Source organism: Carlito syrichta, unplaced genomic scaffold (genome assembly GCF_000164805.1).
Source record: "Carlito syrichta isolate Samal-C Ts95f unplaced genomic scaffold, Tarsius_syrichta-2.0.1 Scaffold288819, whole genome shotgun sequence".
Lineage (NCBI taxonomy): Eukaryota > Metazoa > Chordata > Mammalia > Primates > Tarsiidae > Carlito > Carlito syrichta.
This window is the reverse complement of record NW_007232915.1, coordinates 1-24,071: the sequence shown is the minus strand read 5'-3', so window position 1 is coordinate 24,071 and position 24,071 is coordinate 1. Positions and strand designations below refer to the sequence as shown.

At 41.3% G+C, this 24,071-nt stretch overlaps 1 pseudogene; it reads left to right on the top strand.

Annotated features, from left to right (window-relative positions):
* Window positions 1-9,321: 9,321 nt before the first annotated feature.
* Window positions 9,322-21,753, top strand: LOC103255994 (annotated as a pseudogene).
* The last annotated feature ends 2,318 nt before the right edge of the window (window positions 21,754-24,071 follow it).

The following is a 24,071-nucleotide window of genomic DNA, read 5'->3' as shown; positions in this document are numbered from 1 at the left end:
GTATGTTTCCTAATTTGTGAATGATACTACAATAAAATGTATTATAGGAAAGATGGTATGGTATAGTGAAGTAACAGGGAACAGAGAGTCTAAGGGTTGGCGTTCCCACAGCACTGATAACTTATTTTCTGATCCTAACAAGTTTCTGACTTTTCTGAGTCTCCGTTTTCTCGTTTGTCAAATGTAAAATAAAAACATTCTTCCAGAGCAGTTGTGAGGATCTAAATCAAGACAACAGATGAAGGAAGACTCTTCACATGGCAAAGTACTGTTCATACTGGGAGCAGTGGCTCATGCCTGTAATCCCAGCACTTTGAGAGGCCAAGACGGGAGGAGGATCACTTGAGCCCAGGAGTTTAAGACCAGCCTATAAGCAACATAATGAGACCTTTTCTTACAACAAATAAAAAAATTAGTGTACGCCTGTAGGCCCAGTTACTCGGGAGGCTGAAGCAAAAGGATTGCCTGAGCTCAGGCTGTGGTGAGCCATGATCATGGTCATGCCCCTGCACTCCAGCCTGAGAAACAGAGTGTGACTCCAACTCAAAAATATAAGAAATCAAAAAAGTTTAAAAAAATTGCTGTTTGCATATTATTTTTTTTCATTAACACTGACTATATGCCAACCTCCTTAGCAAAAATTATTTCAATTTAGACCTCCTGTCAACACTGCAAAGCAGACATTAGTATCTCCATTTGATAGGTAAAGAAACTGGGACACAGAAAGACTTGGTAACTTATGTAGTGACTTACTACTCATTGATGGCTCCTGATTTAGTGCCAGTTTCTTTTTTGTTATGTTGCCATGATGCTAATAAAGGATAAGTAGAAGTTTGAACTTACACAACAATTTGGATTATGCATCTGAGAAATGCATTCACCTGGACTAGGAATCAGAAGATCTAGACTGTCACTATGTTTTTGCATTGTTTGGAGGTAAGTTACTTACTTGTATGTTATTAAATACATTTAAACATTTGGCTGTCTCTGCTAAGGCTTATATGTAAACTATTTTCTAGCCGGGCTCGGTGGCTCAGCCTGTAATCCTGCACCTTTGGGAGGCTGAGGTGAGTGGATTGCCTGAGCCCACAAGTTCGAGATCCACCTGGGCAACGAGACTTCATCTCTACAGTAAATAAAAAAATCAGCTGGGCATGGTAGTGCATGCCTGTAATTCCGGCTACTTGGAAGGCTGAGGCAGAAGGATCGCCGGAGCCCAGCAGTCCAGGCTGCGGTGGCTGGGAGCCACCAGTGCACTCCACTCTGCGCGACGGAGTGTGACTCCAACTCAAAAACAAAACAAAACAAAACAAAAACAAAACTATTTTCTTATTCTGACTTTAATAATAATCAGAATAAAAAATGTTTTTGAAGTTATCAAAAGTATTTTATGAACTGCATCTTAATATACATATTATTTCATTTTTGTTTCTTTAGTCATTCCTACACTGGTCAAAATTACAGTACACAGGGAAATGTTTGGAAGATTTCTTTAGATCAGATTGATTCAGTAAGTACCACATCCTCTAAACTTAAGACTTTGTCAATGGAGGAAACATGGGTTTTCCTCAACCACAGATATTTGGGTGAGGAGATGGAAGGGAATGTTATTTTATTTCTTGCTGATCATTTTAAAAGAAAATCTCACATTCTATACATATTTTTTTAAATCATAGAAAAGACAAACTCCATCAGAAATTTATCTGGACTATGATTAAAACAGACTTTAAGCAATTATTGCAAAAGGGAATTCTTTTAAGTATGATAGCTAAATGGAATTTATGCATTTGTATTAAAATGCCATATACATTTAGTAAAGGAGAAATGGATAATACTAAGTGCATTTTAAGTGCATATAAATTTGTTAGGGCTATCATAATAAAATACCACATATTGGTGGCTTAAACAACAGACATTTTTTTCTCCCACAGTCTGGCAGTTAGAAATCTAAGATCAAGGTGACAGCAGGTTTGATTTCTTATGAGGCCTTTCTTCTTGTCTTACAAATAGCTTACTTCTGGTTGTGCCCTCTCATATCCTCTTTCCAGTGCTTGCAAAAGTCCCTGGTGTTTCCACTTCTTCTTATAATAACACTTAAAAGAAGTGCTTAGATGTCACCTTAGAGTAGGGCTCCACCCTCATGGCCTTATTTAACCTTAGTTACCTGTTTAAAGGATGTATTGCCAAATACAGTCATAATTCTGTAAATTAGGGCTTAAATATATGAATTTGAGGTGGGAGGCACAACTTATCTCATAATACTAAGTAGAGGCTACCATCCTTGGATTGCTACTAGATTAATAGATAGTACATTTCAACTTCATTTGTTTGTGGTTCCATAGTAGTGTGATGGAAGAGTAGTGTACTTTGCTGTACTGCAGCTTGAAGAATCTCTTTTTACTACATAATATAATTTGCACTCCAGCCATAAAAGTGAAAATAAGCCAACCATACATAATATTGGTTGTCAATTACCACATTAATCACAAAAAAATTTTAAAAACCTGGAATTTTAATGTTTGGAAACAAGAGCTATAATGTTAGTAGGGACAGACCATGAACTTTTAAAGAACAAAATGAATATGTTGTCTTACTATTTGAAAAATTATAATCAAATACTTGCAGTTTATATGTCTAGAGATAACAATAGTATTGCCCACTTCACACAATTGATTTGAATTTTGTTCTCAATGTTGTCTCATCTTTTATTTTCTTTCTTTTTTTTAAAACATATTTTTTATTTTAAAATTGTGGGATACATTTAAGGGTTAGGTATACTAATATGCATTGTTCAGGCACCTTTGTTGATAATGGATGACCCCCCGTCCCCAGACAGGTATTGAATACCATTTATCCCACCACCTTTGCCCTCCCTGTCCCTCCCACAGATTCACACCACTGTCGATCCTTTTCTAATAGTATTAAGATAGATGTTCAAGGTCCACTTATGAGTGAGAACATGTGATACTCAGATCTTTGTTGCTGTGAAAGATCACTCAGTATTATAGACTCTAGTTCCATCCAGGTTGCTGCGAAATTCATGATTTTGTTATTTTTAATGACTGTGTAGTATTCCATCGTGTATATGTACCACATTTTTTAAATCCAGTCCTCTTTTGATGGACAGCATGGTTGATTCCAGGTTCTTGCTATTGTGGATAATGCTGCAATAAACATATGTGTGCAGGTATCTTTTTTATAGAGTGATTTGAGCTCTTCACGGTATATTCCCAGTAGGGAGATTGTGGGGTCATATGGGAGGTTGATATTTAGAGCTTTTAGGAATCATCACACTGCTTTCCACAGAGGTTGCACTAGTTTACACTCCCACCAACAGTGTAGAAGTGTTCCCTTTTCACCACATCCTCTCCAGCATCTGTTGTTTTTTGTTATTGATAATGTCTATTCTGACTGGAGTTAGGTGGTATCTCAGTATAGTTTTAATTTGCATCTCCTTGATGGTTAGTGAGGTTGAACATTTCTTCATGTGTCTGTTGGCCGCTTGTATGTCTTCTTTTGAGAAGTGTCTTTTGAGAAGTTCATATCTTTTGCCTACTTTGTAATGGGGTTGTTTGTTTTTTTCTTTTCAGCATGTTTGAGTTCCTTGTAGATCCAAGATGTTAGACCTTTGTCAGACGTGGAGTTGGCAAATACTTTTTCCCAGTCTGTGGGCTGTATCTCTGCTCTCTTGATGGTTTATTTGGCTATGCAGAAGCTTCTCAGTTTAATGAGGTTCCATTTATCTTATCTCTTATGGCTTGATCATTTTGGGTTTTGTTCAGGAATTGAATGCCAGTTCCAATTTCCATAATGGTGTGTCCTTCATTTTCTAAGGTTCTTATAGTTTGAGGTTTTACATTTAGCTCTCTGACTCATTTAGAGTTAATTTTTGTGTATGGGGATAGAGAGGGGTCTTTTTTGAGTCTTTTGCATGTGGTCAGCCATTTTTCCCAGCACCATTTACTGAATAGGTTCTCTTCTCCCCAGTGGTAGGTGGTGGAGGATTTGTTGAAGATGAGTTGGTTGGGAAATTGAGGTTTTGCTTCTGGAATCTCAGTTTTTTTTGTTTTTTTTTTTTACTTGGAGTCTCACTCTGTTGCCCAGACTGGAGTGCAGTGGCCGCTCCAGGCCACCACAGCCTCTGCCTGCTGGGCTCCAGTGATCCTTCCACCTCAGCCTTCCAAGTAGCCGGAATTACAGGCATGCACTACCACACCGGGCTGATTTTTTTGATTTATTGTAGAGATGAGGTCTCGCTGCCCAGGTGGGTCTCAAACCCGCAGGCTCAGGCAATACACTCACCTCAGCCTCCCAAAGGCATGGAATTACAGGCTGAGCCACTGAACCCGGCTTGGAATCTCAATTCTATCCCATTGATCTATATGCCTGTTCCTGCACCAATACCAGGCTGTTTTGATTATTGTAGCTTTATAATAAAGTTTGAAGTCTGGTAATGTGATACCACCTGCTTTGTTTTTTTTGCTGAGGATTGTTGTGGCTATTCTTGGTTGTTTGTGTTTCCATATGAATTCCTGTATTTTGTTTTCTTGCTCTGAGAAGAATGTTGCTGTAATTTGATGGGTATTGCATTAAATCTATAGATTGTCTTAGGTAAGATGGTCATGTTCACAATGTTGATTCTTCCAATCCATGAGCATAGGATATTTTTCCAGTTGTTTGTGTCATCTCTGATGCCTTTGAGCAGTATTTTGTAGTTTTCATTGTAAAGGTCTTTCACGTCTCTGGTTAGGAAGATGCCAAGGTATTTCATTTTTTTGGTGGCTATTGTGAATGCGATTGTGCTTTTTATTTAGGTTTCTGTTTTTTTGTTATTGGTGTAAAGAAATGTGATTGTCTTTTGCATGTTTATTTTATACCCTGAGACTTTGCCAGTGTCCTTTACCAGTGCAAGGAGGCTTTTGACAGATACTCTTGGGTTTCCAAGGTACTCAATCATGTCATATGCAAAGAGAGACAACTTGACTTCCTCTTTTCCTATTTGGATATCCCTGATTGCCTTCTCTTCTCTGATGCTCTAGCCAGGACTTCCAATACTATGTTGAACAGGAGGGGAGAGAGTGGGCATCCTTGTCTTTTTCCAGTTTTCAGGGGAAATGGTTCTAATTTTTGTCTGTTTAGGAGTATGCTAGCTGTAGGTTTCTCATAGATGGCTTTTACTATGTTGAGGTATGCTCCATGTATGCCTAGATGCTTGTATCAAGAAGTGGTGCTGGATTTTATCAAAAGCTCTTTCTGCATCTAATGATATAATCATGTGGTTTTTGTTCTGATGCCTGTTGATGTATTTAATTACATTTGTTGTCTTGCAAATGTTGAACCAGCCATGCATCCCTGGGATGAAGCCTACTTGGTCATGATGGATGATTTTTGAGATGTGGTGTTGAATCCAGTTTGCTAGGAACTTGTTGAGAATTTTAGCATTGATGTTCTTCAAAGATATTGGCTTGTAGTTCTCTTTGTTTGTTGGGTCTTTACCTGGCTTGGGTATCAATGTGATGTTACCTTCATAAAATGATTTGGGGTGAGTTCCATCTTTCTCAATCACCTGGAATACTTTCAGTAGTATTGGTATAAACTCCTCCTTGAATGTCTTATAGAATTCTGCTGGGAAGCCATCTGGTTCGGGGTTTTTTTGAAGGTAGTTTTCTTATTACATAATCAATTTCCTTGATTATTATTGGTCTATTTAGCGTCTCGATTTCTTCTTGTTTCAACCTTTGCAGGTTGTGCAATTTTAGTAAGTCCTCCATTTCCTTAAGGTTTTCAAGTTTGTTTCCATACAGCTGTACATAGTAGTCTCTAATGATCTTTTGTATTTCTTCAGGATCAGATGTGACTTCATCTTTTGTGTTCGTGATTGTGTTTATTTGAGCTTTTTCTCTCTTTTTCTTGGTCAGTCTAGCTAGGGGACCATTGATTTTGTTTATCCTTTCAAAGAACCAGCTCTTTGTTTCTTTGTTCTTCTTTGTTTCATTGATTTTTTTGTATTATCTTTTTGTCTTCTATGTCCCGGATTTGGGCCTTTATTTTGGTGATCTGGAGTCTTCTGCTGAAGTTAGGATTTTGATGGTCTTGCTTTTACAGCTTCCTTAGGTGACTTGTTAGGCTGTTAATTTGTGATCCTTCCATTTTTTTCATGTGCATTTGCAGAGATAAGAGTTCCCCTCTCACTACAGCTTTCATGACATCCCAGAGATTTTGGTAAGATGTTTCTTCATTTTCATGTGTTTCCAGGTATCTTTTAATCTCTGTTTTGATTTCATCATTGACCCAGGAGTTGTTTAGCATCATGCTGTTTAGTGCCCATGTCTTTGTGGGTTTTGGGGGAACGCTGTTGGTATTGTTGTTTATTTTTATTCCACTGTGGTCAGAGAAGGTGTATGGTAAAATTTCAATATTTTTAAATTTGCTTACACTTGATTTATGGCCAAGTATGTGGTTGATCTTAAAGTATGTTCCATGTGGTGATGAGTAGAGTGTATATCCTGTGGCTGTTGGATGAAGTGTTCTGTAGTTATCAATTAAGTCCATTTGGTCAAGAGTCACATTGAGGTTTTGGATCTCGTTGCCCACTTTTTGTCCTGATGATCTGTCTAGGGTTGTGAGTGGGGCATTCAAGTCCCCAGCTATGATAGTGTTGGAGTCAATATCTTTTTTTAGTTTACTTAGAAGCTGCTTTATGAATGTTGGCACTCCTATGTTGGGTGCATATATGTTTAGGATGGATATTTCTTGCTGATGAATTGAACCTTTTATCATTATGTAGTGACTTTTTGTATCTTTTAAAATTTCTGATAGCTTAAAGGGTATTTTGTCTGAGATTAAGATCGCATAGCCGGGCTTGGTGGTTCAGCCTGTAATTCCGTGCCTTTGGGAGGCTGAGGTGAGTGGATTGCCTGAGCCTGCGGGTTCGAGACCTGCCTGGGCAGTGAGACCTCATCTCTACAATAAATCAAAAAATCAGCTGGGTATGGTAGCACATGCCTGTAATTCCAGCTACTCGGAAGGCTGAGGCGGAAGGATTGCTGGAGCCCAGCAGGTCGAGGCTGCGGTGGCTGGGAGTGGCCACTGCACTCCAGTCTGGGCGACAGAGTGAGACTCCAACTCAAAAAAAAAAAAAGATCGCAACTCCTCCTTTCTTTTGTGTTCCGCGCACCTGAACATTTGTTTCCCATCCTCTTACTTTGAGTCTCTGATTGTCCTTTCTAGTGAGGTGAGTCTCTTGAAGGCAATAAATTGTTGCCTGGTGATATTTTATCCGTTTTGCCATTCTATGTCTTTTCAGTGGTGCATTTAGTCCATTCACATTCAGGCTAATTATTGAAATGTGAGAGTTGATCCCTATCATAAAGTTCTTACAGAGTTGTTGTTGTTGTACCTGTTTGTTTGTTGTGTTTCTTTTGGTTTTGGAGTTGGTTCATGTGTGTTTTTAATCTTTTTCCTGTACTCCTGTGAAGAACGTTGTTGTTCTTTTTTCCTTTTCTTCTGTGTTCAATACTTTCTTAAGTGCTTCTTGTAGAGGTGGTCTGGTGGCAGTGTAGGTTCTTTGGGATTGGATATCTGGGAAAGATTTCAATTCTTCCTCACGGATGAAGCTTAGCTTGGCTGGGTAGGTTTTTCTCAGTTGAAATTTTTTTTTTTTTTTAGAACTTTGAAGATAGGGCTCCAAGCTCTCCTAGTCTGGAGGGTATCTGTCGATAAATCTGCTGGTATTCTAATTGGTCTTCCCTGGTAGATAGTCTGACCTTTTTCTCTTTCCACCTTTAGGATTTTTTCTTTTATACCTACTTTGTTTAGGAGAATCATTGTGTTCCTGGGAGTTAGTCTTCTCATTTGTTGTCTTGCAGGGGTACTCTGAATCTCTTTTGTTTGAATTTTTGCATCACTGATGAGATGAGGGAAGTTTTCTTGAATGATTTTATGAAATATTTCTTCCAGTGTTGCTTCTGTTTCTCTCTGTTCCTCAGGAAGGCCAATTTTCTTTGTTTTTTTTTTTTCTCCTGAAGTAATTATTCATCTCTTGAAAGTTTTGTTCTGTCTTTTTAAGCTTCTTTTCTGTTTTTGACAATTTGGGTTAGTTCTGTGTTTTGGTCTTCAAGCTTTGAGACCAAAGCTTCTTCTGCTTGGCTAATTATGCTTTCCATGCTTATTAGTCTGTTATTCATTTCCATCACAGTATTCTTTAGTGGTGTTATTTATGTCATCAGCTCCTTCCTATTTTCCTCTTGCCTCTTCTCAATTTTTAAAATTCTCTCTATTAATGTCTTGATGTCTGGGTTTGTTGCATGTGACCAGTCATTCTGGTCACTTTTCATTGTTTGTGTTCCAAAGTCTTTTTTCTCAGTGTCTGACCTCCCAGGGGTCTGTGTGAGACCTATATTCTTCTTTTGGTTTTTCTTCATTTGTGCATATTTTTCCTCCCTACTTTTCCCTTCCCTCCACTTCCCCATCTTTTTTAATTCTGTTATTCAGGGGTGGAGGGGTTGCTTTTACTTTTGTTTACTCAATCTCCTATTCTTCCTTATTTATTTCCTCTTGCTTTGCTCAATTCTGGAGTTGGACTGTAGGTTGGGCATTGTCTTTTTTGCAGTTTTGAGATTTACTTAAGGCAGGAACTGTGATTCAAAACCTTTCTGCAGATTCCAGTATCTGCTGACAGGTGTATGGATAATCTGAAACCCATTTCCCACTGTCTTGTAATCTGTCCATGCCATGGGGTTGTAGGTTTACTCCCTGAAAGCAAAATGAGGTTAACAGGGGGAGGAGAATGGAGTGGGCAGTGGGAGGAAGGGGGGGTGGAAAGAGAGAGGAGTAAGAGGAAAATCTGATGAGTGTACCAACAAATGGAGAGAGACACAAAAACAGAAACAAATAAAAGAATAAACCACGATTGCAAACTAACCAACTATCATATGAAAAAACTAAAACATACCATATTGCTAATGTATAAGCTCACCAACCTCCTTATTGGTGTGATTTTCCTTTATACAAAGATGGGGTTTATAGAGAATAAAAAAGAATGAAACAAAAGGAATAGATTCAAGTCAGTAAACTAACAGAACCAATCAAGTACACTCTGAGACTTTTCGTTTAAGTCCAATGTTCTTTCAGTTCTGATTTCTAGTTGTGTTTACAGGCAGATAAATTTGTTTGCAGTTAGGGCCAGTTGCCCCTGGCCTCCTGTGAAGGGCAGTTCAGATCTGGGCTCCCTGCCCAGTTCACCACTCAGATTTGGCCTGTGTCTATTTATCAAGCTTCTGTTTTTCCCATTTTCCTGTTGTTACTGTGAATTGCCAGCAGGTGCTGCTATCTCACCTCTCCAGATGACCCTTATCTGCAGCTGTTTGCCCCAGACAGGAGGGAGTTGGCAATGGGAGCAGCAATGGCAGCAGCCACCTCATGGTACATGGGAAGAGCTCCACAAGCCTGGCTCCGGACGAGAGGTGGGGTGTAATGGTGGCAGTGGTAGCGGCAGTGGTCTCAGTAGATCTTGCTTGCAGGGGCTTTGCAGTCTGAAGTTGTGCATCATCTGTGGCGGTGGTGGCAGCGATGGTGGCAGCTGCAGTGGCTGCCCAGACCGCCGTGATGTTTGAGCAGTGGTGACAGTTGAGTGGTGACAGTTGAGCTCCGTGTGAAGAGCAGGCTGCTGACGATGGGAACTGCAGCCCCTGGGAGAGAGCTAGAGTCTTTATGTGTTCTCTTTTGTGCAGGGTCTCACAGACCAAGCTGCCCTGTGGCCATCTTGCCGAAAGTCAGGAAGTGTTTTTATTAGATGTTTTGATAATGAGATATATGGATACATTTAAATTTATGATTTATTCTTCCTATTCTTGTAAATAAATGGTTTTTCTTGGAAAATATTGAGTATTCTGATACATGTAGAATAATTATAAGGGAACTAAAAGAGATACCAACATTTTCATGGGAGTAACTGTGTAAGACTTTTTGTGTTAAATAATACAAATTTCAATAAAAATACATAAAACACTTTAGAATGTAGTCAATTCTGATTTTAAATAAACTACAGAAATTTCCAATTTTATTCTTATGAATAGTGCTACTGATTTATTCACAGGTCAGCTTACTAAGCAATATTAAGTACTGAATTTTTGATGGGCATTTTGAACAATAATTTTCTGAAAGACTAAAGTGTTTTAGAAGCCATCATAAGTTGATTGTTCCTGAATACACTCTTAAGCCACAGCACCTTATCTGAATCCTGGGAGTGCTTTGGATCAGGATGGCCCAACAGTGACACTTCTGAGATTCATTTAACCCTGGCACCCAGAGCCTCAGCTGGCGTGCAGACCTGGGAAGCAGGCCTGGCTCAGTGTTGGGCAGGGACCCAGCCACCATTTAGCCATGTGGCTGTGGATTCCAGGCCCATGTTGTTACCTTTTAAAGTTTCTTGTTGTGAACTTATAGATTTATTGTGTGGTATTTGAAGCTGGTTATCTTTCTTTCAGAAGTTAAGTACTTATTCCTCTGGTGCAGTGTCAGGGATCCCCAGGCTCTCCCTCAGGCTTGGAAATTCACCAAAGGACTCCACTGAACTCACAGTTATAGTTTATGACTACAAAAGGATACAGATTAAAATTAGCAAAGGGGAGGGCGCATGGAAGGAAGTTCAGGGAAAACTAGATGTAAGCTCCTAGTGTCTTCCCAGTGGAGTCATGTGGGGATGTGTGACAGTGTGTGACAACATGTGTGAAGAGTTGTCAGCCACAGCAGCTCCACCCAAGCCTTGCTGTCTGTCCAGGATTTCTGTTGGGTGCCAGTCACATAGGCTGGCAGTGCCCTCTGACTGACTTCGATTAGACTCCAGAATCCCAGAACAAAACAGGTGGTTACCATAAGTCACATTGTTAGCATAAATGATCTGTCCAAACTCGTATACAAGGCCCTTGGCCTCAGGTATATCAGAACGTCTCTCAGGCAGGGTGTTCCCAGGTATTCTCAGGGCTCAGACCATAGCTCCTAGGAGCAGGGTGTGTCCTGAAGGCACAGACCTTCTTTGGGAATTTGTAGAGTTGAGCAACCCATGCCTGCTATATTAGCCCTTGCCTGCCCAGATGTATTCTCATTTTGCCTACTTTTTATATTATTATATACCGAGGAGATTTCAACCAAAAATTGTAAAAGAGATAAAAACAAGGAAGAAATACCACATGTCACGTGGTAAATTCTGTGAAAATTTTCCTAATTAAAGTGGCTTATGTGGTAAAGGCATCCATTTGACTTAGTTACACCTGGAGAGAACTACTGGACTAGATAAGTGTGAACCAGTCAGGGACTGTGGGCTGATCCCATCTGTTGTTTGCTTTGTTTTACCCATGGGCTAAGACTTGATTTTTCAGTTTTAAATTGTTTATAAAATCAAAAGATGTATAGTATTTGTGACATGAAAGTTACTTGAAGTTTAAATGGCAGCACCCACGGATAAAGCTGTCTTGGAACACAGCTACACATCTCTTGACTTACACATTGTCTGTAGCGACTTTTGTGCTATAACAGCAGAGTTGAGTGTTTCCAGCAGTCCAAAGGACCTGTCAGGACCCAAACGTCCACCATTTGGACTTTAAGGAAGGTCTGCTGAACCTGTAGGCCTCCCCCGCATCCACTTCTACTTGCATCTCTCTATCCTTTCACTTTTGTTGTGTGAGCATTGCAGTTTATAACATTGTTCCCATGTGTGTTTGAATAATGTATTTGTTCTTCATGCAAATTTGAGTATCTCTTAATTTTAGATTACATTTAAATAAATAATTTTTGTAACATAAGGTGTCTTTAAACATAGTTCCTAAGAAGCCTGAATCTACCGATGGTGAAGAAAAAGTTGGAAATGAAGAGAGTGATTTAGAAGAAGCTTGCATTTTACCTTATAGTCTAAAGACTGCGGACAAAAGACCTATTACCATGAAACCACCCAAGGTGCAGCATTTTCTGTGATTCTGAGATTGGCTGAAGAGCAACACAGTGCATAGCAGAGGACCCACAAGTATTATGCCTTTGTGCCTGAATATCTTTGGTAGTGAGGGTTGTTCCTGGAAGTAGGACCCAGTGATGTTTAGTGTACTTGACTTAATTGTGTTCTGTTTAGGGTTATAGCTAGAGAAGTGTTCCCTTTTATTTTTGGTACTGCCTTGTATATTATTTATTCACCATTCATTAAATGAATGTATTCTTTGTTTTAGAAACTGTACTGATCCATGTGGTTATTAAACAAATTAATATGAACTGTAACTTAAATTTGTATGAAAATTATACTTTAGATATTATAAATTCATTTACAAGCATATATATTTTTTGAGTTGTAGTTTTATTCTGTGGCCCAGGCTGGAGTGCAGGGACATGCTCATGGTCACCACAGCCTCAACCTGCTGAGCTCAGGTGATCCTTCTGCCTCAGCCTTCCAAGTAGCTGGAACTACAGATGCGCATCACCATGCCTGGCTAATTTTTTGATTTATTGTAGAGATGAGGTCTTGCCAAGTTGCCCAGGCTGATCTTGAAGACCTGGGCTCAGGCAATCCTCTTGCCTCCACCTTCCAAAATGCTGGGATTATAGGCATGATCTAACGCATTCGGCTCATTTGCAAGCATATTTATAGCATAGTTTTAAAAGCATATATTAGTTACTAAACCTAAAATATTTTGCCAATTTAAACCTGTTGGCATTATTTACTTATATTCATTTGAATAACTTCTGTAGAGCACAGGTTAATATTAGTAGAGTAGACCAATGCTGAACGTCATTTTCCTTTGCTAGGACAAGTGGCAGCCACTGTTGAGTATGGTTGCAGATGTCCACAAGTACAAGTGACTGAAGCAGAATGTACAGGGTCTTTTTCTGCAGTCTGCACTCCTTAGTACAATTGCTGAGTTTGTGCTTAAGGAAGAGTCTGTGGATGTGGAGAAAATGAGGAAGTGCCTCCTGAAGCAAGTAACATTCAATGCGAAGATGGTTTTCTATGTTGGGTGATGTGCACCACACTCAACTGTATGTGCTGGTGTTTTGCAGTTGGAGAGAGCAGATGTTCACCTGGAAGAGACAGATACAATTTTAAAACTGGCAAGCAAAAATTTCTTACTTCCATCTGTGCAGTATGCTATTTTCTGTTGTTGACAAAGTCTTATTCCCGAGGGAGTTGATATACAGTAAGGTTTTATCACTTTTTTTTCTTAGTTAAGGAAACTGTGGCAACAAAACATTGTTCTATTAAAGTGAAAGGTCTGGCAGTGTCCCATATAAAATTCTTTATCTTTGTTTGAAAGGAAGCTCCTTTCAGATTGTTTAAAGGATGTTGATTTGATCCCACCTTTTAATTGGATGCTGCTAGAAGTAACTTTTGGCAAGCTATATGCTTGGGCTGTTCAGAATATACGACATGTTTTGATGGATGTAAATGACAACTTTAAAGAGCTTGGTGAGTTTTTAAAAAAACCTTGTGGTTAAAAAACTGTGTTAAAATTGATGTTGCAGTAATGTCAGTGATTGCCTTGACACTATTTCACAGCCTGGCCATAATTATGTGTTGTGGAAACTTGCAGATGCGTTTTGTTTTGGGGAAGACTTTAATAACTTTGTACATTAAATTAATAATCTATGCTGCTGTTAGCTTTCTCAGATTTCTCAAGAGAGTTTCTCAGAAAACTTTCAAAATTTAGCAGAAGACACAATCTTGAAGTACTTTAATATAAAGCTTTTACATTTTTATGTGTCTCACTGATGCCATATACTCTAAAGTATCTGTGTCCTGTATTTAATATTTGTTTCTTAGATATTTGAGCATCTAGGTTTGGTTTTGTGGAAGAAAACTGAAACATGACTGTTATATTTGAGGTAGAAGGAATGGGAGAGGGTACCAGGGATATTTAGAGAGCAGCATGCTAAGTCTCTCAGGCAGAAGGAGAGAGACATGCTTGCGGGGTAGGTGCAAAGATCATTGCATAGCATGACAGAGCTTCCAGTCTCTATGGAAACCCTTGGAAAAGTAGACACAGTTTGTAACAATCTCCAGTGCGTTCTGCATTGTGTATATTCTTGTATCCGTACACAAGAAATGTAAGTGGGTGCTAATGCTTGTCAGGTATCCAGCCTGTACCCTTGCAAACCATTACCAAGGAGAATCTGTCGGGACCAAGCCTGGGGACCATCCCACAGGAATGCTTTCTCCTGGTGCTGCTCAGTATGCTCACCTTGTGGCAGGATGCCAACAACCTTGACCTCCTCCTCCACTCCGGCACACTCGCCCTGGTGCAGATGGCATTGCAGCTGATTGGTAGGTCAGCGTGGCATTAGGGCCTTTATGAAAATGCCAAAATTTTGCCTTGCTTTCTCTCTTAAAATTTTTTTGTTTTGTTAAAATGCAAATAGCATGAAATGTACCATTATAAATTCACAATTCAGTGGTATTAAATACTTTCATAATTTTGTGTACCACTGTCTAGTTTCAGAGCTCTCTCATTATCCCAAATGCACCCAGTTAGCCATGCCTTCTGATTTCCTTTACCCTTCAGTCGCTGGCAACCACAAGTCTGCTTTCTGTCTCCATGGATTTGCATATTCTGGATGTTTTGTGTAAATGGAATCATAAAATTTGTGGCCTTTTATGTCTGGCTTATTTTGTTTGATATATATTGGTACTATGTTTCTTTTTATGGCTGAAAAATATTTCATTGTATGACTATATGACATTTTGTTTATCCATTTATCTGTTGATGGACCTTTGAGTTATTTCTACCTTTTGGCTTTTGTGAGGAGTGCTGCTGGGAACATGTGGATGTAAATTTTAGTTTGAACACCTGTTTCCTGTTTTTACTGTATGCCCAGGAGTGGAATTGCAGGATCATATGGTAGTACTGTGTGTTTTTGCCAAAAAGCTACCAAACTTTTCCATAGCACTGCACCATTTGATGTTTCCACTATCAACTACCCAGAGTTCCAGTTTCTCTACTTCCTTGCCAACACCAGTTATGTGTGTGTGTGTGTGTGTGTGTGTGTGTGTGTGTGTGTGTGTGTGTGTGTGTGTGTGTTTATTAAGGCCATCCTGGTGGGTGTGCTTTGCTTTGCATTTTGCTAATGATGAGTGACATTGGCCTTCTTCACATGCACTTGTTAACCATTTATGTATCTTCTTTGGAGAAATGCTTGTTCAAGTTTTTTTGTTTGTTTATTTGGTTTTTGTTTGTTTTGGTAGAGATGAGGTCTCACAATGTTGCCCAGTTTGGTCTTGAACTCCTGATCTCAAGCAATCCTCTCACCTTGGCCTCCCAAACTGCCGGGGGATTACAGGCATGAGTCATGGCTCCCAGTATTTTATCCATTTTTAATGGGGTTGTCATCTCTTTTTTTTTGAGTTGTAGGAGTACCAGTAAATGTACCATGGAAATGTACCAAACATTTAACAAAAAATTAACACTAGTTCTCAAACTCTTTCAAAAATGTCCTGGATATGGGTCCTTCACAGATCTGTAGATCTTGATCAGATATATGATTTGAGGATATTTTCTCCTGTTCCCTGTTGGGGTTGCATTTTCTTTGATGGACAGAAGTCTTTTATTTTGATGATATCCAATTTATCTAGTTTTCTTTTGTTGTCTGTGCTTTTGGCATCATATCCAAGAAACCATTGCCAAATCCAAGGTTGATGAAGATTATTCTGTTTTCTTCTGTAAGTTTTATAGTTTTGGCTCTTATATTTAGATCTTTGGTCTGTTTCTAGGCAATTTTTTTTTTACACAGTATGACTTTTTCTTTTGGTTATCTGGCTGTCCCAATACCATTTGTTGAAAAGACTTTTCTTTCTCAAGGTCTTGGTATCCTTGGCAAAAATCAGACCATAGATGTTTAGGTTTACTTCTAGACTCAATTCCATTCTCTTATCCTTTATGTCTGTGAATATGCCAATATCACACTGTTTTGAACACTTTAAAATTCAGAACGAAAGCCGGACTCAGTGGCTCAGCCTGTAATCCTGCTCCTTTGGGAGGCTGAGGTGAGTGGATTGCCTGAGACTGCGGCTTCGAGACCCGCCTGGCCAACCTGGCGAGACCTCATCTCCACAATAAATAAAAAATGAGCCGGGTGTGGTAGCGCACGCCTGTAGTTCCAGTTACTTGGAAGGCTGAGGTGGAAGGATCGCCAGAACCCAGCAGGTCGAGGCTGCGGTGGCCGAGAGCAGCCACTGCACTCCAGTCTGGGTGACAGAGTGAGACTCCAACTCAAAAAAAAAAAAAAAATTCAGAACGTTTTGAACGTTTTAAAATTCAGAAATGTGAGTCCTCCAACTTAGTTTTTCTTTCTCAAGGTTACTTTGCATTGTTATATGAATTTCAGGGTTTGCTTTTCCATGTTTGCAAAAATGGCCATTGGAATCTTGCTAGGGAGTATATTGAATCTGTAGATTGTTATAGAGAATATTGTCATCTTAATGTTAATCTCCATTTCATGAACATGGGATGTCTGCATTTATTTAGGTCTTCTTCAATTTCTTTTAGCATCATTTTATGGTTTTAGAGTTAGGAGGGTAATAATGGCCCCAAAGAATGAATTAATAAGTGTTCTCTCATGTTCTGTTTTTAGGAGAGTTTGAGAATTGGTGTTGATTCTTCTTTATATGTTTGGTAGTATTTACCAGATAAGCCATCTGTTTCCTTGTTGAGAGATTTTTAATTACTAATTCTGTCTGTATACCTGTTCAAGGTCTTTTCAGATTTTCTAGTTATTCTTGCATTCATTCAGGTAATTTGCGTGTTTCTAGGAATTTGTTCATTTCATTTAGGCCATCTCATTTGTTGAAATACAGTTGGCTGTGGTGTTTCTTTGTGATCCTTTTAATTTTGATGTTGGTAGTACATTTCTGATTTTAGCTATTTGCATCTTCTTTTTTCTTAGTTGATTTACCTAAATTTTTGTCAGTTTTGTTGGTCTTTTCAAAACCAACTTTTGGCCTGGTTGATTCTTTTGTTTTTCTAGCCCCTATTTCATTTATCTCTTCTCTAATATTTATTATTTCCTTTTATCTGCTAACTGTGATTTTATTGTGCTCTTATTTTTTAATTCCTCTAGGTGTAGAGTTGTTATTGATTTGAGATCTTTTTTTGGGTGCTTTTATAGTTTAAACGCGCTTCTTGGCAATGCTCTCACTGCACCAGTATATCTTGGCATGTAGTATTGTCATTTGTCTCAGAGTATTTCCTAATTTCCCTTGTGTTCCTTTTTTTATCCACTGGTTGCTTATTGTATGTTGTTTAATTTCCATATACTAATGAATTTTCTACTTTTTCTTCTATTTAATTTCTAGTCATTTTGGTTATAAAAGGTAATTTAATAGGTCTTTTTAAATTTAAGACTTATTTTGTGGCCTAGCATATAATCTATGTAGGAGTGTGTTCTGTATGTCCTTGAGAAGAATATGTATTCTAGGTTTTTTTGGATAGCATGTTCTATATGTCTGTTAGATCTGACTGGTTTATAGTGTTATTCGTTGGACAAAAATCTGCAATGCTCAGGACTTCTGGTTAAAATCCAAGTGAAAAAGCAAGGTTTTCCCCAAGCTTTTTTGTTCTCCTCAGTCTTAGAGTCCACACTGACCCATTTAGAAATTTATATCAGACTGAAAACAATCAGCCTGTGAGAGTCATACATCTGATTTCTTAAGGAGGCATGCTTTTAAAAATTATAAGAGTGTATTTCGAGAAATGGCTTTTCTTTTTATATTCTCTTCTTTTTTCCCTAAGGCTCCAATAGCTAAAAGTCAAAGCACAAATCATTAGTTATGGAAGCTTGTTCTGTTAATAGAACTCACAAGTTTAAATTCCAGTTGGCTCACTGGCTGCAACAAACAAGGGAGTGTGTGTCTCATGAATGTATGTTTCTTTCTTTCTTTTTTTTTTTTTTGAGTTGGAGTCTCACTCTGTCGCCCAGACTGGAGTGCATTGGCCACTCCCGGCCACCGCAGCTTCGACCTACTGGGCTCCGGCGATCCTTCCTCCTCAGCCTTCCAAGTAGCTGGAACTACAGACGTGCGTTACCATGCCTGGCTAATTTTTTGATTTATTGTAGAGAAGAGGTCTCACCAAGTTGCCCAGGTGGGTCTCGAACCCGTGGGCTCAGACAATCCACTCACCTCAGTCTCCCAAAGTGCGGGATTACAGGATGAGCCACTGAGCCTGGCTGAATGTATGTTTCTATTTGCAACTTTCCCTGATCAAGATGATCTCCCTATCATTTAAGAAATTATAAGCACATTTTATACTAACTTTATGTGTATATCTATATGCTGTAGCCACAAAATATAAAGTTACCTAAAAAAAAATCCCCCCACTTTTTTATTGCAAATTTATTCAAGCCCCTAACAGTAAATTCAGTGGTTTCAAGGTAACCAGTACAGCTGCTTGGGAGATCTCAGGTGGACTGAAACCCCTGCACCCTTCTGGGAGCCCTTGGCCAAGGCAGCAGCTAGGCTAAGGAAAAGATTGTTTCCCCTCTAGTTTATTTACTTTATTTTTATTTTTTAGTCAGAATCTCACTCTGTTGCCCATGCTGAAGAGTAGTGGCATGATCATGGCTTACCTCAGACTTGGTCTCCTGGGCTCAGGTGATCCTTGCACTTCCATGTCCCAAGTAGCTGGGACTACAGACATGTGCCACCACTCCTGGCTAATTTTTACACCATTATTTTTGGTAGAGACAAAGTCTCAAGCTCCTGGGTTCAAGCATTTCTCTCAACCTTGGCCTCCCTAAGTGCTGGGATTACAAGCATGAGCCACTGTGCCCAACCCCCTCTAGTTTTACTAAATCTTTGCTCCTGCCCTGGGAATTGATTAACCTTTTTAATACACTCTCTCAAGAGAGAGAAACACAAACTTTTAACATTTTGACCCTTTCTCCCACCCAAGTCCACCTTAGGGACTCTTTGGGTCATTTTCCCTCCTATCTAGAAGAGAAAACAAAAACCAAGGGAATTACAGGACTGTACCACCCTGGCTCATTCCCCTCATTTATCCAGCATGGCTACTCTCCTAGGGTTAGATATACTGTTTTCAAGTTCATTGGTAAATTTTACTACTCTTAACTGACAGCAGCTCAACTTCTGTTTCATGCCATGGATGACTCTGTTGCTACCCAGGCACCAATTGTCAGGGTCCTCCAGACCACCCCAGGCTCTGTAACTCACAGGGAGGGCTCCCAAGACTTAGCCTAGAGTCCTACTCACAGCTACGATTTACTGCAGCCATGAAGATCAGCACAGGGAAAGCGCCTCTAGGAAAGTCTGGGGGACATCAGGTGCTAGCTTCCAGAGTGCCCTCCCAGAGGATCACACGGGACAAGCTGAATTCCCCAGCACTGATTTGTGACAACACATGTTATATGCTGTCTACATGGAAGCTACTTAGAGATTCCATGCCCAGGTTTCCACTGGGGCTGATCTCTCAGACACCTCCTGCCTGGTTGGTTCCAAGTTTCAGAACCCAGAGGAGAGCAGGTCTCAGCACAGCCTGTGTCTGGGCAGACAGTTCAGGATCAACAGCTACACTTATCCCCTAGGGAACCTCCCCAAACCTAGGTTTTCAGATGGCAGCCAGGGTCAAGCCCACAGCAGGCCTGTCTCCGGCTACATCCTTGCCTGGCTGTTGGCTCTGTTCTTCACAACACCATAATTAAAGTTGTTTCCCATTGTTAGAAATTTAGATGGCTATCTTAGTTTTTTTTATTATTTAAAAAATGACCGAGCATGGTGGCTCACACCAGTAATCCCAGCACTTTGGTAGGCAGAAGTGAAAAGATTGCCTGACCCCAGGGGTTCGAGACCCACCTGGGCAACTGGGTGAGACCTTGCCTCTACAATAAATCAAGAAAGGTGCTGGGTGTGCTCCTGTGTGCCTTTAGTTCCAGCTGCTCGGAAGTCTGAGGTGGAAGAATCACCTGAGCACAGCAGATCATGGCTGCGATGGCTGTGAGCGTGCCACTGCATTCCAGCCTGAGCAACAGAGTGAGATTCCTACTAAAAAAATGATGAGTAACTTTCTAAGTTAATCATTTTGCTGTTTTGAGGGAGATACTCCCTGGAAGTAGAGTAAGTAGCTTTTCTAAATATTTTAAATCTTCTGAGCATATTTATATCTTTGTCCTTCCTTTTGCTTTTTTAATTCTAGATCTAATCAGAAAAGCTTTAACAGTATTTATTGTATTAATTGATAAAAATAGGATGCGCCTTCTTTAAAATTACTGTTTTCATCAATACTTACTGATCTTTTGGTGTATATTAAGAAAAGATGTGGTGGCTACATGGGCTCAGCTGTTGCTTGGGTACTCTGACAAGTACCAGTTGTGACAGTATTGAGGAAGATATGAATGCTTATGCCTGAGGAGCTTCAGCACAGTTTTGGAGGAGACCAGGAAGGAGACACCTCCAGTGCAGCTCTCTGTGTCAGGGCCGGAACTGGCTGCCATGATGGAGATTGGAACCAGGGTCATGCGAGGTGTGTTTTGGAAGGGGGGTGATCAGGTACTCAGAAATTTTATCTAACCATGTTAGCACATACCAGCCACCTTCTACAATCCTGTTTGACAGGATATTGGCGGGTGGAAATTGTAATCATTGACTATCTTGACTTAGGACACATGTAATTGGCAGGCATCATGGTTTTTCCTGAGCCGCTAAATATAGTCACACAGGGAGACATGACAGTGTCTGTCGGGCCCCTTGGCAGAGTTGGGTTTTGAAGACTGCCACCTATTTTCATAACACTCACTGGCTGGGGCCCAGTGGGATGTGACATAAGTGATAGGATCTATCTCCTCCTTTGCCATGTGTCTGGTGGGCCCAAGCATCAGGCCCGGTGCTGCTGCTGCGAGTGGATGCTGTGCGTCTGGTGCCCCAATCCAGTCATCTCGTGGCAGTTGTGCAGAGCCACCACACCATATTCCCTCAGAGTGTGCCACCTCTAGTTCTGTCCAGTACCCCCAGACAGAGATCACTTATCATAGCCTGAGTTGTGGGCAGCGTTCACCTTCCCGAGGTTCCAGTTGGGTGTGCTCAACTGTACTGCTAAACCTGGGCTTCGTCACAGCCATCTCAGAAACGAAAGTGTCTGGGCTCAGGGACCTACTTCAATAGCTTCCTTCCATGGAGATGTGAGGCGCAGCTTCCTCTGCGGGGCCTGGGAGAATCAGAAGGGGTGGGGAGTGTGGGGTTCTGGCTTCGGATGTCCACTGTTGTGAAACTTGTGGGGGCGATGGTCAAGAAAGCTACCAACTCCATAGTGAAGGCCCTGTACTGCAGGCTGTACTCTGCTTCTGCTCAAGGAGGACTTGCTTGAGGTGATCCTTTTCCCTACTTTCTTTTCTTTGGTAAAAGAACATGAGACATTTTACATGGTGTTTAATTAAAAAAAATGCGAGTTAAACATTTTGCAGCAGTGGTGAAGTCTGTGTCTAGTGATGCCCCTCATGGAGGGTGGCAGGGCCGATCAGGACAGGACAGTGCACACAGCCTCCTCACTGACTGGTACCTGGCTTTTTCAGGATGGGCCTCCCCCAGGCCTAGGCCGAGTGATTGGTGAGCTGGGAGAGGACGGCTGGATGAGGGTCCAGTGGGACACAGACAGCACCAACTCCCACCAGATGGGGAAGGAATAAAAGTACGACCTCAAACTGGTGGAGTTGCCGGCCTCCACTCAGCCCTCAACGGAGGACTCAGACACAGAGGATGACTCTGGGGGGTGACTCATGAAGGTACATGGTCCAAGGCAGCTGGAAAGGTGGTCTCAAAGTTGACTGGCAGCCACTGTTCCGGGGATTCAAGATGGTGTGTCAGGACCCATCTACAGGCAGTGCACTGCTTCTGAGCCCACAGTTGCAGGAGCCCCTGGCAACTGATATAGGTGTGCCATGTGGCTCTAGGATTGGGGGCCCAACTGGAGCATTTTCTCCTCATTCTGCTCCTGCCACCTGGGAATGTGCTGGGAAGGCAAGGGGCAGCGACACTTCTAATGGCTTCCATGTATTTGGTGATGAGTCTGAGTCTGAGTGAGTGAGCTGGGCTGGGCCCGTGTTGCCCTGTGGTACTCTGCTGTCACCCTCCTGAGCATGCCCTGCCTGCTCCTGCCCTTCCCCCCTTCGAGGTCCTCACTCAGGCACATCATGTGATTTCCTCCCTGGTGGAGGAAAGGAATGGGCACTCAGCCTGAAAAAGTACCCTGCAGGTTGGGTGTAGTGATTCTAGCCAGCGCCTGTTGTCAGTACTTCCTTGCTTCTAGGAAACCAGAGATGGGCATTTGAGGTGGATCTGGAAAGTTCCATCCTGTCTGAGGAAGTTCAAGGTTGCAGGAGGAGGGCATCCTGGTGTTTTTTAGCTGGTACGTGGGAAGGAAGCTTCACATGGCTGGTCTAGGGAAGGCCGTCTGCAGAGGGCTCTATGTGCAGCACCACCAGGTGCAGACACAGCTGTCTGTCCAGCAGATGAGGTGCTTAGGTGCACTCAGTGGACAGCAGGTAGTGCCAGGCTGGGCCGCAGAGTGCAGCATGGGTTTGGAGCGTGCAGGCTCAGGTTGTGATGCTGCCACTCTGGACATGTCACTTTTGGGGCCTGGGACTCTCGGGTATGAAGGGAGGGGAGGGTGTTAGGGGTGACCACATGGAGCCACGTCTCCTGATGGTGGGTGCCAACTGGGGATCACTGGGTCTGACCCACAGCGTGCTGTTCCTGCGCAGGTGCCTCCCCATCCTCTGCCCTCTGCACATGGTGGAAGCGAGCCTGGCTCTGCGCCTGGGTCCTTTCTCCACAGAGCTGTCAGAGCCGGGGCAGAAGGGTTCTCCTGCCACAAAGCCAGCCGTGCTGGATGCCTGAGTATCTGGTTCTCCTACTCTGTGGCAGGTTGTAGCCAGCCCATCAGGAATCAGCTTTAGGCATTGGACAAATTGTCTTTCTAAAGAGGTGACATGTCGGGATCATTGTATGCCTCTGAGTTACATGCTGACATTGTGTCAAAAGTTAACTGTTGTTTGAAAGGTTATTTTTTTTTTCAAAAGCTGGGAAGAGAAATGACCAGGATGAGTGCTTAGTGTGTCCTCAGTTCCATCTTTTATTCACACAAAGATTTGCTTCCCTCTCTGAAGCAAAAAAGAGTGAAAAAAGTCTCTGTGTCTTCTTCATTTTGCTGTGGATGCAAAACTGCTCTAAAAATTAAAGTCCCATTCCTGGTTGAAGTACCCTGTGGGGGGCCCAGAGCCACTCTTGCCACTCACTGCCTGCTCGTAGGAGCTTTGGAGCTCTGGAGCCCCGGGCCCACCCTGGCTGAGGCACTCAGCCCGTGACCCCAAGCTTGGGGACCCAGACAAATGGAGAGAAAGGGATCTATGAAAGAGAACCTGCCTCCGCCTTTCTCCAGGCAGAGATTTCCATTGCCCTGCCCACCTATCAACAAACTCCACCTTGGTTCCTAAGGTAACGTTGCTAAACAGGAGACAAAGCCCCACCCCTAAGCCAAATCAGATAAAAGCAACTCCCAGGAAGCCAAATCCAAACTGTGAGTAAACCTAGCTGCCTGCAATGGAAAAACAAAGGGGAGAGGCCGAGATCAGAGCTGAAGTGATTTTAGTCTGATCTCTTATTGTGACTTATGATTTTATCAGTTTGATTGTTTATTTTGATCATGATCGTTGTTTGCCTTCTGACTTATACTGTTTCATGTTTATATTGGTCTGTTTCTGTGTAGCTATCAGTATTCTTTAGGAAATCTTTCTTACGTGTCTTCCTCCACTTCTCTCCAGCCTTGTGTCTCTTTCTCACCTGATAGTTGGTATGTATGTCTGTTTTCCCTCTCACTCTTCTCTCTCTTTAACTTCCTATTGACTCCCTCTTCCTCCATTATTTTCCTCTTTTATACCCCCATTTTAATCTAGGAACCAAGACTACACACTGCTGAATGGACAGATTGTAAGGCAGAGGGAAATAAGTTCCAGTGAGCTCATACACCTGTTTGTGGATGCCAGAATCAGCATATACACTCTGAACCACAGCTTTCCTCTCATTAAACCTCAAA